The 17,500-nt window shown below is 34.7% G+C and overlaps 1 protein-coding gene across 2 annotated transcripts in view; it reads left to right on the top strand.

The window, feature by feature from the left end:
- LOC137651243 (protein Star-like) overlaps positions 1–17,500 on the top strand; it is a 270,504-nt gene that overhangs the window by 129,463 nt on the left and 123,541 nt on the right. The window lies entirely within an intron of this gene.

Raw genomic sequence — 17,500 nt, 5'->3', positions numbered from 1 at the left:
TTCGTTGTGCCTTCCTATAAAGGTGACCGCAAGAGTGGGCAAGACTTTCGGTGCCCTACCAGGACTATCACAAATTGTCCTGGTCCTCCTCCCTCTCTTTCCCTAAGCAGCGTTTCAAGTGATTGCGGGTAACATCGCCCTTCTAGCGTTATAATTTAGAGGTGAAATTCATTCTGGAAATCTGCTTGGGGTTAAGACTTGAATGGTCTTGACCATAGTGACATCCAGGGCTCGCATTATTACATTAAAACTACGTCTATAAAGTTTTTTTTTTTAAGCCCCCATAAAACTTGCGGTACTGGACGATCCAAGAATTATTTTGAGCCTTCTACTAACGAATGATTTTAGGAGACTCCCTGGAGTCTTACCCATAATCAGTCTCTAGTTTTAATCAATTTAAAAGTTTATATACATATACACACACACACACACACACACACACACACACACACACACACATATATATATATATATATATATATATATATATATATATATATATATATATATATATATATATATATATATATAAAACTGTAATTTGATTTTTTTATCTAAAGTATATATCAATACTTTTTTCTCTGATGGTGTCATATATTATTTTAGCTCTCTCTCTCTCTCTCTCTCTCTCTCTCTCTCTCTCTCTCTCTCTCTCTCTCTCTCTCTCTCTCTCTGTATGTGTATATATACATATATATATATATATATATATATATATATATATATATATATATATATATATATATATGTGTGTGTGTGTGTGTGTGTGTGTGTGTGTGTGTATAATGTGTGGCCTGCTTTTATATAGACATTAAATATCTATTACTTATGGAGCAATGTTTTAGAAAGGCAAATAAATTCTTTTGGATTTCCACAGTTCTACATCGAAACATTAAGCATTTATCAATCACTAATAATTTTTTGAATTTGTGGCGAATGGAATTCCGTTGATTTTCGAAGTAAAGGTGGATCTTATATTTAAACCAGTGGAAGATTAGTTCATTATACTATTATATAGAAATGGTCATACTTTTGATAATGATGTTAATTTTCTGGCAATATCATGATTCTCTTTTATATGAGAACTGTAAGTGATTATTTATGGAAAATCGAGCCTATATATATATATATGTAATATTTAGAATAGTAATATTACATGTTTAAAACAAATGACGTAATATGTCATGTTGGTTGGAAGAGCTGGCCGTGAGATTTGCTATGGTCAACTCAAATTGTGTACAGGATGTAAGATGCTAAGTTGTCATTCTTTCTTAGTGTCAACACATTAACTCTTCGTGTGAAAGTTTGTGACGTCACCGGATGCAGGTGTCTTCCGATTCCGTCACGTGTCTAAAGTAAACCAAGCATACGATATCTGTGATATCGATAATTTGTTCAGTTCTTATCTAAACTTCACCAGAATTGGTCATGTGGACCAACACAGCTTCCTCCAGTGATGGAGATGTTTAACTCAGTTGTTTATATACAATAAAACTTAAAAACCACTAAGATGTGTTCAATAAACCATTTAAATACATCTGAAAACAACTCATACTCAAATGTGTGCTTAAGACAGTAGCACACCAATAAATGGTGGCAGCGCTTAAACTCAAAGACAGCGGTTAAACTCTAAGAATTAGAGAAATATCTTCAAGACTTCAAAATAAATAGCTGTAAAACCAGAGATATATCTTCAAGACTTCAACATAAAAGCTGTAATACCTGATAAAGATCTTCAAGAACTCAAAACTATCTACAAGAATCTACAATTTTGACTAAGTCCAACGAAAATGCTAACACCAACATATGTTAGTATACAAATAGAATCTTCAATCAACATCCTAGGAAACCCAAGGACTGGCATTCAACTATTGCAAAACATATCCAGGAAGACCTACATTCTACAAGAAACTAGAACGAGACATCGCTAACAAAACATCAAGAGAGAGAGAGAGAGAGACGACTCGACTTCATATATAAGCTAAGTACAGAGATTTTGTATTCATTTCAGTTTGTGCAGTGAAGTGTAGTTATCACAAGTCGTTAGTCAATTATTACTGGGGTGAGTGAATTCCTAAACTTTGTTATAAGAAACTCCGAATTCTCATTTAGAATTTTTCTTTCTTTGTGCTAATTCCTTTTTCTTTCATAAACTCTTGGGGGGAAATGTATTGGGATTAGTAACATTGTTGGGGGAATTTTATTATACATATGCGTTTACGCAGTGGGCGTCTGTACTCATATAGATATTTTGATAGGATTGAAAGGGGTCAAAGAGATAGAAAAAAAAAGAATACAGCAGTCATGGCTCCTCCTGTCAGCCCTACCCCTGGACCTAGTGGTGTAGGCCAGGCTAATCCTCCTCCAATTGTGACGCTTGTAAATGCCAGGTCAGCAATCCTTCCTTTTCAAGGCCGTGTCAACGGGTTCTTGCCACAAAATGTGGAGTCATGGATTTCATCCGTTGATGCCCATTTAAATGCCAAACAAATCGTAGATCCTTTTGTACAATTACAAGAAGCTAAAAGTTTTATAGATTTTTCTAAGGGGGATGCGAGTGCGTATTTAAGAGGTGTTTCATTTCAGGAAGCAGTTACTTGGGATGATTTCAAAGTTAGGTTACGCGCGATCTATGGGGGTGAAGAAGCTTTGGATGTGGTGTTAACGTTACGAAATACACTTAATCAAGCCACTATGAATCGGCTTAATGTTGTTGAGAGAGCAGCTCTCATAGCTGATAGGCTTAACGAATATCAGGACATTTTAGGTAATTCCACTTGGGTTACTAACGATAATATCTCCGTGAAAGATTTTTTACGATTAATGTATTTAACTTGCATGACACTTATGTTGCCTGAAGCTTTAGTGCGGTGCTTTGATAAGAAGTTAATGCCTGCAAGTACGGAATTGGATGTCTATAAACAGATAAAGAAGCACATGTCCAAGTGTCCAGATCTCGATCCCGTGTTAACTCAAGTTTTTGCTAAGAATGAAACAAAACCACAAACAGTGAACGTAATTAATAATCCAGTAGCGGGAGTGACGTGTTACAACTGCAAACGTCAAGGTCACATAAGCGCAGACTGTAGAACGAAATTTTGTTCAGTTCACAACACAGGATCACATTCTTATAGTCAATGTTACGCGCGTAAGACACAACAATATCCTAGAAATACACAGTCAATTCCACAGTCAGTTCCATATGGAAATAAAAAGAAAAATCCTCATTTTAACAATAAGAAGAAACAACAAAATGTCAATGCAGTTCAGAGTCCGAAACAAACAAACACTTCTTCAAATATCGCTGAGCCTGGGCCGTCAAACCAGACCTCGCAAAGTCAGCCTAATTTTCAGAATGTGCAGAGCAAAGCAAATACCACATAGTTAACTCTAGAGGGGAAGAGAGTGATGTTGGGTCAAGGTCATTTATGTCAACATCAATAGTATTGAATAATCAATTTAATGTTTTATCAGATAATTGTGAGACAATAGATTTTCCTATGAAACACACGGCCGAATTAAGTAAAACAGTGCATGCTCCCGTAGATTTACAACGAATTCATACAATAATAAGCCAAAATGAGTTACGGCCAACCTTATATGCTGTAAATTTAGAACACAAATCCTTTACGTTATTTTTTGACTCTGGTAGTCCACGTAATATTATGGATTTGAAGACGCATCATTTGTTGTTTTCGAACTTTCCGATTGAAAAATCAGGAATCAGACTTTCAGGTATAGGAAATAATGAATTAAACGTCATAGGCATAACTCATATTCAGTTCAGAGTCGGTAATCGCACGTTTGCCGATACATTTGTTGTAGTGAAAAACATTAATATGTATCCAGCTGTAATTATAGGATACCCATCTATGGGAAATCAAAACATTATCTTAGCTCCTGCAAAGCACGGCGTGTATATCAAAGGGAAATTCTATAAGTCTTCTAATACTTTAAAGTCAGTTTTGGATAAAAAGGAGACGACAAATGTAACCGTAACGTACGTTGAAGAACCAATAACTTGTCTCACTAGTAAAGAAATAATACACGCGACCCAGCAGAATTCTCGTTCACCCGTAATATCATCTTGCACGCAATATATCGAACCAAACATACCTTCGAATTTAATAGTGCAAATAAAGAAAACACTACCGGGATCTGAAATATTAATCCTTTCCGATACTTTGAAAACCAACGGATTGTCTGTCACACAAGCTATTTATACAGTAGGCTCCCATCAGCAATGTAATATCGAAGTCTGTAATCATTTAAATAACACTTTAGTAATTCACAAAAATCAACATATCTTGGATGTAGAAGTTTATAAACATCGTATTCTTACCGTTGCTGAAATCAATCACTCTAAATCAGTTGCGGATGAATCCCTTTTACGATCTATTAAAAATAAAATCAGTAAGGACATTCAAGACGAAGAAATTCAGCAGAAAATTTTTGAACTTTTAAATAAATATACAGATGTCTTTTCCACTACGGATGGATCCTTAGGGAAAACAGATGTGATCGAGCATCAAATAAGGTTAAAAGACAAACAGAAAATTATATATGTACCCTCGTACAGACTCCCTATGAAATTCCAGAATGAAATAAATGATGAAGTAGGTAAAATGTTAGAGGAAGGAGTCATTAGAAAATCAAATAGCCCTTATAATTTTCCTTTAATAGTTGTACCGAAAAAAGATCGAACATGGCGTATCTGCGTCGACTTTCGTCGTCTAAACGAGGAAACGATCCCTGATCGATTCCCGGTGCCATGTACTGACGATATTTTGTCTTTGTTAGGTCAGAATAAATATTTTACCAGTTTGGACTTACTTAAAGGCTTTCACCAGATATCATTAGAAGAAGATAGTATCCCATACACAGCCTTCAGCACAGCCAGGGGACATTATGAATTTTTACGGATGCCTTTTGGTTTACGTTGTGCTCCTATAACATTTACAAGAATGATTAACATAGTGTTTGGAGACTTGTTAGGGGATATATTGCATGCCTATATGGATGATCTTGTAATCTTTTCCAACACCTTAGAGGAACATCTACGTAAGTTAGAATTAGTACTACAGAGATTAAGACAACATAACTTAAGGGTAAAGATTAGTAAGTGTGAATTTTTCAAAACAGAATTGATATATTTGGGTTTCATGGTGTCAAGCCAAGGTCTTAAAGTAGTCCATGATAAGGTGTCGGCTATACGTAATTTTCCCATACCTACTAATGTCAAGGGAATACAGCAATTTCTGGATTGTAGTGGATATTACAGGCGTTTTATACGCAACTATTCAATAATAGCCGCTCCTTTAACTGATCTTACGAAGAAGGGCGTAGATTTCATATGGTCTGAGCAACATCAACAGGCGTTTAATACTTTGAAAGATGAACTGTGTAGTTCTCCTATCTTAAAATTTCCTGACTTCGGTAAGGAATTCTTCATTGCAACAGACGCCTCAGACTTAGGAGTAGGAGGGGTATTGCTTCAGCAATATGATAAACAGTTTTTCCCGATAGCTTTCTATTCTCGAAAATTGAGAACTTCCGAAAGTAAGTATGCAGTAATAGACAAGGAAGGACTAGCTATTGTTAATTCGCTAGTGCATTTTAAGTTCATAATTTACGGTTATCCCGTTAAGGTTCTTACTGACCATAAACCACTAACAGAGTTCTTTAAAGGCTTCAATCACAGCCCTAAACGAACTCGGTGGCATTTAATCATTCAAGATTTTGGCGCAAGAATCGGGTATTTACCTGGGAAAGCAAATATCATTGCGGATGCATTATCACGCAACCCCGTGTCATCTTGTACGGAGTCTTTAGCTGAATTAATAGATATATCAACATCCATGCCTATTGTAAAAACAATATCTGAACAAGAAGATTTAGGCTGGAGTGCTGAATTGTTACAGACTGAGCAAAGAAAAGATCAGAAAATAGAAACAATAATAAATGCTTTGAAAGGCAATCATAAAGAAAAAGAATATATAAAGTATAAGCAGCAGAATTATGTAATCAAAGATAATATTCTGTGTAGGACTGTGACAAGGAAAACCCGCAATACACCACATGTAACTAACGACCAGGTAGTAGTACCAAACTCACTTGTTTCCACTGTCCTGAATTGGTTGCATTCAAATCCATTACATGGACACCCTGGGTTCTCATTAATGTCACAGAAAGCCAAATCATTGTTTTATTGGCATACAATGCTTACAGATATAAAAAGACACATAGCTAATTGTCGCACATGTCAGGAAAACAAAGGGCATACGAAAACACCTGTTAGCTTAGGAGCTTATCCTGTTCCCAATCAACCCTTTGAAAGAATACATTTAGATTTGTTAACAGGATTTTACGAGTCAGACAGAGGAAATAAGCACCTCTTAGTAATTATAGATGCTTTAACTCGATATACAGAACTAATAGCGCTTAAAACTAAAACTGCGATTGAATGCGCTAGGAAGTTTTACGAGTGTTACATTTGTAAACATGGAATTCCACACATGATAATCTCAGACTCGGGTGGTGAATTTAATAATCACTTTCTTATCTCATTGTGTGAATTCCTCAACATAAAGAAGGTTAATACCATGATATATCACCCAGAGTCAAATGGGCTAGTGGAAAGAGCAAATAGGAAGATATTAAATATATTAAGGGTAACACTAGGGGGATCAGACCCCAACTGGGATATTGCAATACCGGCGGCACTGAGTACTCTGAATCATTCATATCATATATCAATTAAAATGTCACCGCATGAAGCATTGTATGGTACCCCAGTTAGAACACCTTTCCATGTATTAACGCCTACAACTAATCTATCAAATCCTTTAAAAGAATGTATAAATGCAAGTATAAGTCGATATGATATCCTTCGAAAGAATTTAGAAGAATCACAAATCATAATGAAAAGGAATCATGATAAAATAGCGAAACCAACTAAAACATATACCGTGGGTGATAACATCTATATTCAAATCAATGTCAGAAAAGGGCTCAACTATAAACTAACACCTAAGTTTGAAGGCCCATTTAACATTTTGGAAATATTAACGGCCAATAGGTTTAGAATTCAAAACGTAGCCCAACCCACGGATGAGAGAATAGTACCATTGTCTCACATAAGAAATTAAAAAGAAGTGAGGAAAAATTTTAATTTTTGTAACTAAAAAGTTTTCTTTTTAATACAGGAGTAATTACATATATTTTTTCTCGTTACAGGTTTCCAAGATGAATTTTTTGTTGTTGGGAGTGATATTGTTCGCTCAGACATTTTTTTCGTATGGGATGAGTTCTAAGACTAAGAATATATATTTTAAATATGGAAATATAGTTGAAAGACAAGAAGACATTTTTATTACATCAACCAACGTAATTGTCGAAGTGCATATGCAAGCAATTTTTCTTCAAGAGAATGATGTCACTAGCTTAAGAACCGCCATTTCAAGGTTTTCTGCATCATTGGATGAGTTGCATAGGAGACATTTTCATTTGACTACTAAGAGTTTGCTTGGATCAACATTAAAAGTTGCAGAGATGCTATCTGATGACTTAAAAAATAAGACTGGAGAGACAGGATCTTTGGCTTATGACCTTTTGATGTGGACTGTAGGACACGAACAAATAGAAAGACGGAATCCGTTCATTTATGCTGCATTAAGCATCTTTGGGTCTGTTGCAAGTTTAGGTTTAGGACTTTCCAATCGTCTTAAAATTAGTAATCAAAATAAGAAAATTGAGTTCTTGACTCATAAAGATGAATTGATTATGTCAGAACTAAGGGATCAGTTAGCTTCAATCAATAAAATTATGGATTTGTTAAATGAACATTCAGATAATATCGTTCAAATTATGGAAGTACAGGATTTGTTAGCAACATTAACGTATTATGATTCAAAGATAGATCACATACATAACAGAATTGCACATTTCATTGAGAAATCCAAGGATTATGTAGAAGCTATCACGTTAGCAACTAAAGGTGTATTGTCGCCCCATTTGTTGCCTATACGTTACTTAAAATTGGTTCTGGAGAACACTAGGGATAAACTAGGCTATGTTCCTTTGTTAGACGAACATAGGTTAGAATTTTATTACAGCCTAATTACAGTAAACGTAGATAATAACAAGGTTAGGATTACAATTCCCTTTGATTCTTCTGATGCCTGGCAATCTTACAGGATATCACCATTTCCGACTTTCATGACGAATCACTCAAATCCAGTAATATCCAGTTTGACAGGACACGTATTGATTTCCCCAGACAAGGAAACATATACGGTCATTAAAGACTTAAATCAATTAACTCACTGTTCAGACGCAATGGATAGAAAAATATGTACAGCTGACTCATTTGAATTCCGTAAAAACTTGATGGATTCATGCGAGTTAGGTATAGTGCTAGACGGTGCTCTCTCCCATACAAGTGAAAATTGTCTGGATAAGCTTTATCCCTTTGACAATAAAGAATTCAATTGCAGACTAAATAATGGCTCGTGGATACGATACGACAAGGACGGCTTCAATGTATCATGCCCTGACGGATCCACATCATTCAACCACATCTTCGTCGCAGCAGATGGCTGTATCGGGACTTCCCCGAATTCCATGGTGACTGGCCTACGGACAATCATCAGAGAACGTGCTTACTTCGCGAACTTCACGTGGACCTCTACAACGCCCGCACTTCCTCTCCCCTATAAAGGAAGTGTGGCGAAACACTTAATGAAACTTACCGAAAAGGACCACCTGTCGCCGACTTACAAAGAGATTCTTCACCCCATAATACTGGCTAGTTTGTGTTTCACGGTGATGATATTTATCGCCGTGAACATCCTTGTTTGGCGTAGGTTACGGCACAGCAAGCAGCTACAAAGGAATGAGTTGCATAGCCCTGACAATACCCCCTATTTAATCCAGTTCAAAGCTGTATGAGTGGCCACCTCATTCGCTAAGGGAGTAATTTGTCAGGATGATGTTTGTATGAAAAGCTGACTAGTACGCTAGTAATATGTAATTAAAGAAATTCTCTACATTTGCATTGTTAAAAATACATTTAAAATAACATTTAAAAAAATAAATAAAATAAAAAAGGATATAAATCATTTTTTTCTCTCGGCATCTAATAAAAATATATAAGCCGGAATGTTAAAAAAGAAAAGAGAAAAAAAAAAAAAAAAATAAAATAAAAGATATATAACAGAATCTATGGGCATCTAATAAAATGTATCAGCCCTATATATAAATATATATATATATATATGTACGAAACCGTGGTACGTGTACGTACCAGGAATTCGTATTTGTGCACTGAATATTGAGTATCTTGTTTCTGACAAAGGTAACAATTATTCTTTATCAAGTTACCGAATCATTTGTAAGTCAGAATTTGTTTTGTTTTTTGGTACCATGTAATCATTTGCTAGCAATGTACCATATATATGATCTTGGTTTTATCATGCATTTTTCTTTTTGCTTTGGTAATATCTTTTTTGTATGCATTATTGTTATTAGTTTTGATGTGCCTATTTGGACATTCGTCCTCAGTTGGATATAGCTAGTTTTGGACAATGAATGATACGTATGTCCAGTCACACCTAATAACCATGTTTCGGCTTGTTGTTAAATTTTTGTAAAAAAAAAAAAAATTGAGATAGCTGGCCGAGCTTATGTAATATTTAGAATAGTAATATTACATGTTTAAAACAAATGACGTAATATGTCATGTTGGTTGGAAGAGCTGGCCGTGAGATTTGCTATGGTCAACTCAAATTGTGTACAGGATGTAAGATGCTAAGTTGTCATTCTTTCTTAGTGTCAACACATTAACTCTTCGTGTGAAAGTTTGTGACGTCACCGGATGCAGGTGTCTTCCGATTCCGTCACGTGTCTAAAGTAAACCAAGCATACGATATCTGTGATATCGATAATTTGTTCAGTTCTTATCTAAAATTCACCAGAATTGGTCATGTGGACCAACACAGCTTCCTCCAGTGATGGAGATGTTTAACTCAGTTGTTTATATACAATAAAACTTAAAAACCACTAAGATGTGTTCAATAAACCATTTAAATACATCTGAAAACAACTCATACTCAAATGTGTGCTTAAGACAGTAGCACACCAATATATATATATATATATATATATATATATATATATATATATATATATATATATATATATATATATATATATATATATATACTGTATATATATATGTGTATATATATGTATATATATACATATATATATATATATATATATATATATATATATATATATATATATATATATATATATATACACTGTATATATATATGTGTATATATATGTATATATATACATATATATATATATATATATATATATATATATATATATATATATATATATATATACACATAATGTATGGCTTATACATTCTCTTTACAATTTAGAAAGTATATTACAAAATCAAATAAAAAGACACGTATGAGAAAATTACTACATCATGAGTAGATACTGAAACTTTTGGGGTTATTCAATGCACCTCTATAAGGGCTCCATTAGCTTCACGTAGCACACCAAGACGTTACATAATTTAGCATAGCCTCATCAATTTTGGCAATGGCATCATGTATCTTTTGCGCTGCTAGAGATCAGTTATATCCCATATTTGCTCGATATACGATGTCTTTAACATGCATAATAGAAAGATGTCCATGAGAGTGATATCTGGTGAAAGGGTGACCAGGGACCATCCCCTCCATAACACCCATATCAATCCACAGGTTTGGAAATATTTGATTTAGGAACCCACGAACACGAAGTCCCCTATGTGGTGCTGCGCTATCTTACTGGAAAAGGATGTTTGTTTGAAGGTTATGTAGTTGTGGTGAAACATATTTAGTCAAAAGGTCACGGTAAACATCTGCGAAATTGATGTCTCGAGGAAGAAAAATGGGCCATTCATTCGATTGCACATGATCCCACATTGCACATATACATATTGATTATCTCAGTGAAGTTCCCTTGTCACATAAGATGTTCTGATCCCCAGATTCTCACATAATGTGTGTTCAATGTCCATGAAACGTGAAATATTCCCTTATCACTAAAAAAAAGACTCGTTTGAAGAACGTTTCATCCTCAGAAATATCATTTGGCTCGAGGGCCTTTATGAGTTCCACTTTGTAAGCGTCCAATTGCAAGTTCGTGTGTAGGACTTGTGCACCATTAAACATGGTTGCTGTAAGTGACTGGTAGCAGTATGGATGAAATTTGTAGTAGAACCATGAAAGGCTTGTTTTAAACGATCACTGTTCTCCTTAGATGTTCTTGGTCATCCACTCCTCATTTTATCCCTGTATCCATAAAGTTCTTGGACCATGCACGAATTGATGGACGTGTTTGTGGATCTTTTCTAAATACGATACTAAAATGTGAATATTACATGCATTATTATTGGATACAGTTAAGTGAAACATCAGTTTAATCAAAATCCGGTTTATTTCAAATATAACTGTAATTTCGCTGATTGCGTCCTTTCTTGATAGGGAGACACATATATATATATATATATATATATATATATATATATATATATATATATATATATATATATATGCGTGTGTATGTATAAATATATATATATATATATATATATATATATATATATATATATATATATATATATATATAAATATATATATATACATACAAAAGAATGAGAGTGATAGAGCATCTGTTCTGTGTGGAGAGTTTAAATCTGTACCTGGCTGGATTTGGATAACACGAATGGGTGGCTGTGCTAGGAGATTTGAATGCAAATATAGGTTACAGAGAAAGCGATGAAGTTTTAGGTAGGTATTGTGTTAGTGAAGTAAATAAAAGAGAACTTTGTTGAAATGGGTTTGGAAATAGGTTAGATTTTGTGAAATATAAGGTGTTTAGAGAACATTAAAAGGTATACTTAGTAAAGAGAAGATGGTGAGGAAAAGAGATAACTATGACTAAATTATTTGATTGTATAGAGCAGATGGAAGAGCAAGTTAGTGGATTTAATATTGAGTAAATATAGGATTATTTGGTTAAAGATAGAGGTTTATTAGATATGAACTGGAAAGGGAAAATATGAAAAGGTTGGCGATGAGATAATTAAGACAGATGAGTTGGATGAGAAGAAAGTGTAGAGCCTGTACCTAGAAAATAGTTTTACTGTGGGTTAAGCTTAAAGAAAAGTTAAGAAAGGACGTGATGAGGAGAATTAAAGATTCCTTGCAGCAGGTAAGTTTGTAGATGAAGAAGGGTTGGAAGAGGAAATGAAAATGGTAAGTGGTGGAATGAATAGGTAAAAGTTTTAGTGAAGAAAAATATATTATTTTTGACAACGTTGCATAATAAAACAGGAGTATTTGTTGCCATGAAAGGAGAGGGATAGAGCAATTAAGAATAAAGTGAGAGTTAAGGTATTCAGCAATAAAGTCAGAGATGAGAAGATGTTAGGAACTTCATAAAGAATAGAAAGTTGTTTCTAAGAAAAGTAAATGAAGAGGTCAGTGAACAAATGGATCTAAGAGTAAGAGATGTAAGTAAAAAGATGCTATCAAACATGAATGTAGTTGTATGTGGATGTCGGTAAAGGATAGAAAAGAGGTGAGTGTAGCAAGATAGAAAAGGGTTAGTTTAGTGTTAAGAATACTTGTAAAATGGGTTGTTGAAGATATAAGAAAGGAAATCGTTAGTTTAAATTAAGGTAAGACACCAGGAATTGAATGGAGAACAATTGAGATGCTACAGTATGGTGGTGATAAGTTTGATTGAGTAGCTGACTAGGATTTGTCAGGTAGGCCTATGTTTAGATGAGGAAAGAGTCCAAATGAATGGGCAGTATGAGTAATAGTTATATGGATTTTGGATAAAAGAAAGTGAGCTAAGCAACTGACAAACAAACAGGTGAACAATATACACTTCGTATACACCGACTCCCCTGGCGTTGTAACAAGTAATGTTGGTTCTCCAGTTGGGACATCTTATCATGCATTGATTTCATTAGTAGTGAAAACTGAGCAGCTTGTCCCTGATGTATCATACTCGTGTAAGATTTATATGAAATCTCGAGCAAACTGGAATGAGATTTTGAGTGATCTTCTGGCCATGAATAGTTCACAATTTTATAGTAGTGTTGATCCTTTTGTCCCTTTGATTGAAAATGTAGTCAGTATGATTGATAGGTGTATTCCTTCTCGTGTGCTAAGGTACCGAGTGAAGGACAAACCATGGTTCAATGATGATTGCAGACGTGCTTATTTGGAGAAACAGGAGGCCTATCATCTTTGGAAGGGTAACAGATCAGATTTGACTTAGAATAACTATACACAGCTTAGAGCTTTTGCTCAGAGAGTTTATGCTTCAACTAAAAAGGAATAGAATTTAACCATAAAAGAAACCCTTTTTGGTACAACCTAGGAACATAATCGGTGGATTACCCTTAAATCTGCACTCTTTGGGTGTAGATGCAACAGTTCCTCCTTTACTTAAACCTGGTGGCTCTGTCAGTCACTGTCCAAAGGAAAAGACAACCAATTTAGCTGGTGTGTTTAACAGCACGCAGAGTAATGAGAAACTTTATCTTCTTCATTCCTGTTTTCCTGAGGCTAAACTAACTAGATAAACTTTTTGATCTCGTGAAATTAATGCTCTCTTGGTGGACCTTGATGCTTATGGAGGTGTAGACCCAAATGGTATTTTTCCTTTATTTCTTATAAAGACTGCAGATTTCTTAGCTCCAAAGTTCTCTGTTATTTTGCGCAAGTTAGCAAGAAGAGCAGCTTTTAGCGCTTGTTGGAGATTTGGTAATGTTATTCCACTTTGTAAATGTGTTTGTGGTAGCTCAAGTCCAACTGATTACCGCCCAATTTCCATAACTCATATTATTTAAAGTTTTTGAATATCTTCTGGCAAAACTGTCTTAATAGGTCTGCTGAAGGTAATCATCTGTTCCCAAGTTTACAATTTGGTTTTCGTAAAGGCCTTGGAGCATCTGATGGCGTTCTTACAATCTCCACAAAAATCCCTTGATTGTGGCCAGGAAGTTTGTTTAATTGGCCTTGATTTTAGTGCTGCCTTTGACCGTGTTAATCATGAGGCCCTTGTTTTCAAACTCAAACAGTTGGCAGTGGGTGGGTCGTTTCTTAGCATCATTATTGTATTTTTAAGTAAGAGATGGCAAAGAGTTTTTGTTGATGGGCAGTGTTCTTGGCCCATTACTCTTCATACTATATACACTTGACATGTGGTTTTGCCTAGAAAACAAGCTTGTTGCATATGCAGATGATGCTACACTCTTTGCATCAATTTCATCTCCTGAATGTAGATCTAGGGTTGCTGAATCCCTTGATAGAGATCTAGCTAAATCAGTGCAGGGTGCAAATCATGGGGCATGAATTTGAATCCTAACAAAACTCAAAGTATGATTGTAAGTAGGTGAAGGACAGTGGCTCCTCAACATCCGTATCGCAGCATTGGTAATGTTTCTCTAGCTGACTATTTTAAAATTTTAGGTGTGATTCTCGATTTCAAATTTTCTTTTGAGAAACACATTAGGTCTGTGTCTTTTTCAGTTGTACAAAAAGTTGATTTATTGAGAATGTCTTTCAAGATTTTCGGTGATCAATCTATTCTGAAGAAGTGTTTTAATTCTTTCATTCTACCTTGTTTCGAGTATTGTTCTCTTGTCTGGTCTTCAGCTGCTGATTCTCATCTTAATTTGTTGGACAGGAACTTACGGTTTATTAAATTTCTCATTCCTGATCTAGATATTAATCTCTGGCACCGTCGTTCAATTACTTCGTTATGCATGTTGCATAAGATTTTTCATAATTCTACTCATTCTTTACATTTAGATCTTCCCAGGCAGTTCCACCCTGTTCGTAATACTAGACAAGCAGTTAATTCTAATAGGCTCAATACTACACAGTATTCGAAAAATTTTATTTCAGCTGTGACCAAGTTGCGGAATGATCTTCCTAATCGTGTAGTTGAATTGATAGAACTTCAAAAGTTCAAACTTGCAGCAAATGTTTTAAAGTTGAACAAGCTGACATAAGTCTTTTTATTTTTTTATCTATGAAATATCTGTTTTGATGTTACTGTTTTTTAGAATAATTTATTTTAATTGTTCATTATTTCTCATATCGTTTATTTCCTTATATCCTTTCCTCACTTGGCTATTTTTGCCTTTTTGAGCCCTTGGGCTTATAGTATTTTGCTTTTCCAACTAGTGTTGTAGCTTAGCTAATAATAATAATAATAATAATAATAATAATAATAATAATAATAACTCATACATGTCAATATTTGTTAATTAATTTCGGAGTTTCCAAATATTTTTTATATCTTAGAATTTTCAACACCTCATTTTTTATATTAAAGGGTAATTCCATTTCTCAATCAATGTAATCCCGATGAAGAGTCACGAAGTTTTCGAAACACGTGTCGACAACAAATAACAAATGGAGAAACGTAATTATTATTATTAGCAATTGCTAAGCTACAACCCTAGTAGGGAAAGCAGAATGCTATAAGCCCAGGGGCTTTAACAAGGAAAGAAGCCCAGTGAGGAAAGGAAATAAGGAAAATTTAAATATTTCAAGAACACTAACATATAAATAGATATCTCCTTTATAAACTATCAAAACTTTAACAAAACAAGGGGAAGAGAAATAAGATAGAATAGTGTGCCAGCATGTACCCTAAAGCAAGAGAACTCTAAAAAGTGCAGGTTTCCTGTTATCCTGAAAATATATGGAGGACAGTTTGAATGGAGAGATTCTGTCGTCCATTTTTGGTTGCTACGAAGGTATTGCCTATTCATTATAAACGTGAAGTAATATGCATACACACACACACACACACACACACACACACACATATATATATATATATATATATATATATATATATATATATATATATATATATATATATATATATATATATAAATTGTATAGTGAGTCTCATAGCCCCCCTGGGATCATCTATCTTGTTATGCAGATTTTGCCGCCATTTCTCACCATTAATGCAATTACATGTACATTCGACAATACTCCTTGTTATCTCCTCCTTTCACACGCATTACAATAAACCTCAAATGTTGCTGATGTGCGCTTCTGCGCGCAAGAACAGCCGCAGCGCACTTGGATCAGCGAACGAAAACGTGTCGGGATCGGGTTAATGTCCGCTGAAGCGTGGAGTGGTCAGCTCCGGTTGCCATATTGACAGTATTTACATAAGTTAACAGGGCTGAGGTTTGCACACTTCCTGGCAGGTGCATTTCCAAGCCACCTTCACTGACCGCTGTCCGCCATTAAAGCACGCTTTAAGGACCTCGCTAATATGCATTGGGAGCTACAAAAGAGAAAAATGTGAGAGAGACTAGAGAGAGATAGAGGACGCCTCTTCTCTTCGTGCACTACGCGGTTTTCTGCTTGATTCGAATGCGTTCCTGTGTTTCATTTCCGGTCCAAATTCAATTTCAGTTGCGAGTATTCAAGCCATTGTCTCGAACAGTATATTATTTGCGACTCGCTTCTTGGCTCTTTATGAAAGTGTCACTGCCTGTCTTTGATGCCATTCATGGCATTAAATTCCATTTTCATTGCTATTTTCTAAATGCTTACTTATGAATCACTTTTTTTTTCTTCAAGTATCTCGTTCGTAATGTGGTTTGAATCATTCATTTTGAGATCATCCTTTCTTATGTCAACTTGTAGAATTCTTCATTAAAAATATCTCCAAAATAATTATCAGTTATGGTTTGAGCTCAGACAAAAAAAAAAAAAAAAAAAAAAAAAAAAAGGCTGAGTCTCACAGACAAAGTCCCCTACTTGCCTTAGAATAATTGTAACCAAATCCTAGAAATCCTTGAAGCCCGTACCAATGTTCTGTACTGGCATAATTATGCTCTGCTTAACCCAAGCCATCAGTACAATCTTCTTTAGATAATTAGAAATAGAAAACTTCAAAGTTTATAGAAAGTTTTTGTTAGATTATCCCCAATATTTTTTCTTTTTTATACTATTTGATAAAAAACAAATTCGTTTTAAATATCTGAGGATCATTCCCTTAATTGGTATTTGTAACTTACTATTTTGTTCTTATTGTTTTGGCATTTTTATGACTTCCCATAAGCGAAATATTTAAGGATTTTTCAGTGTTACAATGGTAAACTGGAAATTTGATTCAGATGCAACTGCGCAATCTATATGAAATTATGGTGTTTCGCCCCAGGCAAACCTTAATGCAAATTGATATACAATTGGCAATTAGATGAGGAAATACTCTTACGTATGTTATCATAGCGATTTCTCTTGTGGATTAGTCACTGTTTTGACGTCATCGTAGCAAAGAAAAGTATATCTTTAGGTGGCGACTTTAAAAGCTAATTGGTAACTCGAACATGTAAAGAAAGAAGCTGTCGATAATTCGAATGCTTATTTTGGAC

Source organism: Palaemon carinicauda, chromosome 12 (assembly GCF_036898095.1).
Source record: "Palaemon carinicauda isolate YSFRI2023 chromosome 12, ASM3689809v2, whole genome shotgun sequence".
In the NCBI taxonomy this organism is placed as follows: domain Eukaryota; kingdom Metazoa; phylum Arthropoda; class Malacostraca; order Decapoda; family Palaemonidae; genus Palaemon; species Palaemon carinicauda.
Note: the sequence above shows the minus strand (reverse complement) of the source record. Positions and strands in the feature narration are given on the sequence as shown.